This window comes from Etheostoma spectabile, chromosome 4, assembly GCF_008692095.1.
Source record: "Etheostoma spectabile isolate EspeVRDwgs_2016 chromosome 4, UIUC_Espe_1.0, whole genome shotgun sequence".
Taxonomy (NCBI): domain Eukaryota; kingdom Metazoa; phylum Chordata; class Actinopteri; order Perciformes; family Percidae; genus Etheostoma; species Etheostoma spectabile.
This window is the reverse complement of record NC_045736.1, coordinates 34,794,957-34,797,112: the sequence shown is the minus strand read 5'-3', so window position 1 is coordinate 34,797,112 and position 2,156 is coordinate 34,794,957. Positions and strand designations below refer to the sequence as shown.

At 42.3% G+C, this 2,156-nt stretch overlaps 2 non-coding genes across 2 annotated transcripts; both read left to right on the top strand.

The window, feature by feature from the left end:
- Positions 1–753: 753 nt before the first annotated feature.
- Positions 754–824, top strand: trnac-gca (transfer RNA cysteine (anticodon GCA)). Its single transcript has one exon. It is a non-coding gene; the product is annotated as a tRNA-Cys (tRNA).
- A 969-nt stretch (positions 825–1,793) lies between these two features.
- Positions 1,794–1,865, top strand: trnac-gca (transfer RNA cysteine (anticodon GCA)). Its single transcript has one exon. It is a non-coding gene; the product is annotated as a tRNA-Cys (tRNA).
- Positions 1,866–2,156: the final 291 nt, after the last annotated feature.

The window sequence follows — 2,156 nt, the reverse complement described above, 5'->3', positions numbered from 1 at the left end:
AAGGGATCTGAGTTAACATAAATGACCAGCCTTTAGTAATGCTCCTAAAGATTTAAACTGCGGGAGACTTCTATGTCACACTGAGCTCCTCTCTGTCTCCATCTGTATGTAATTGTGACACTTGAATGCATGTCACTAGCATATTTTCTTTCCCAAAGTCCTTGTGCTTCTCCCCTTTAATATTTTCTTGGATTGTGGTGGCACCTGACTAGTGGAAGAGCCTGCTGCCGTGGTCCTGCTGGACGCCCTGCTATGCCTGCTAGGATTCTGCCTGTTAAAAACAACTGTTTCCTAATATCTGCACAGATTCAATGTGAAGGCAGTAACTTTTACAGTAGTGATTATCTTTGATTCCCACCTTCCAGCATTGAGGTCTTAGTAAGTTGTATAGAGTTTGCATGGGCGAGCAAAACAGGATCAGGGCAGAAGCATGATCCAGAAGCATGATAAGGAAGGTAGATGTTTTAAGCAATACATGATACTTCTATTGACCATGTTTGGATAACGCTAATACGTCCATAACCATAAATGACCAGCCTTTAGTTGAGCTGCCAAAGGTTTAGACTGTCAGGGGACTTCCTATGTCACTTAAGCTTCTCTCTCCTACTCTCCCTCTCTCCATCTGTGTGTGCTCATGTTCCATGAATGCATGTAACTAACGTAGCTTCTATAGTGGAGTCCTTGTGCTGACCACACCGTGGAGGACCAGCCATTGTTTATCTGCACAATAAGCATATTCCATATGTGTCATGTGGGGGTATAGCTCAGTGGTAGAGCATTTGACTGCAGATCAAGAGGTCCCAGTTCAAATCTGGGTGCCCCCTATATGATGTGTCTGGGCTGTCATCTTTATGTAGTTGTTGTCATTGATTCCCATCTTACGACTTGTATAGAGTTGAGCCAAACTGGAGAGGGCAGAGAAACAAGGTTATGTTAGTTCAACAATCTAAAGATTCAACTACTCTGGTTAGCATGTGTGTGTGCAATTTAAAGATGTATCTAGTCCTTTGGCATTAGCATTGCCCTTGCCTTCAGCAGCACTGTAAGGGATCTCTGAGTTAACATAAATGACCAGCCTTTAGTCATGCTCCTAAAGATTTAAACTGCTGGGAGACTTCCTATGTCACACTGAGCTCCTCTCTGTCTCTCCATCTGTATGTAATCGTGACACTTGAATGCATGTCACTGCATATTTTCTTTCCCGAGTCCTTGTGCTTTCTCCCTTTTAAGATTTTCTTGGATTGTGGTGGCACCTGAATAGTGGAAGCAGCTACTGCCGTGGTCCTGCTGGACGCCCTGCTACGCCTGCTAGGATTATGCCCATTAAAACAAGTTTTTCCTAATATCTGTCACAACAAATCCATGGTCTTTTGGGAATTGTTGGGTTCTGTCAATTACAGGTGTGGTCTAGACCTTCACTATGTGTAAAATTTCCTCAGTAAATTCTCTTAGGATTTCAATTAATAAATACTGGTATGGAGTTGCGCAGGTGAGCAAAATCTAACTAGGGCAGAAACATGGTCCACATAAGTACGCGTACATGGACACTTTGAGCTATGCAGGATTCTTGTGTGGACCATATTTCTGCCCTTAGAGTTGACATCAGTTGTAATTGACATTAATTCAGATGTGTCTTTCTTTTAACTGCCTTTCATACAATAGATGAGTTTTGGATACTTGAAAAGTTCATGAAAACCTTTATTGGGATGTGGGTACAGACTGTATTGTTGACACACCATGGAGGACCAGCCATTGTTTTGCTGCACAATAAGCATATTCCATACATATTGTGTGGGGGTATAGCTCAGTGGTAGAGCATTTGACTGCAGTTCAAGAGGTCCCCAGTTCAATTCTGGGTGCCCCTAAATGATGTGTGTAGGTTGTCATCTTTATGATAGTTGTCGTCATTGGTTCCCATCTTACTGACTTGTATAGAGTTGAGCCAAACTGGAGGAGGGCAGAAACAAGATTCATGTTAGTTCAACAATCTAAAGATTCAACTACTCTGGTTAGCAATGGTGTGTGTAATTTAAAGATTTAACTACTCCCTTTGGCATTAGCATAGCCCTTGCCTTCAGCAGCACTGTAAGGGATATCTGAGGATATAAATGACCAGCCTTTAGTAATGCTCCTAAAGATTTAAACTGCTGGGAGAC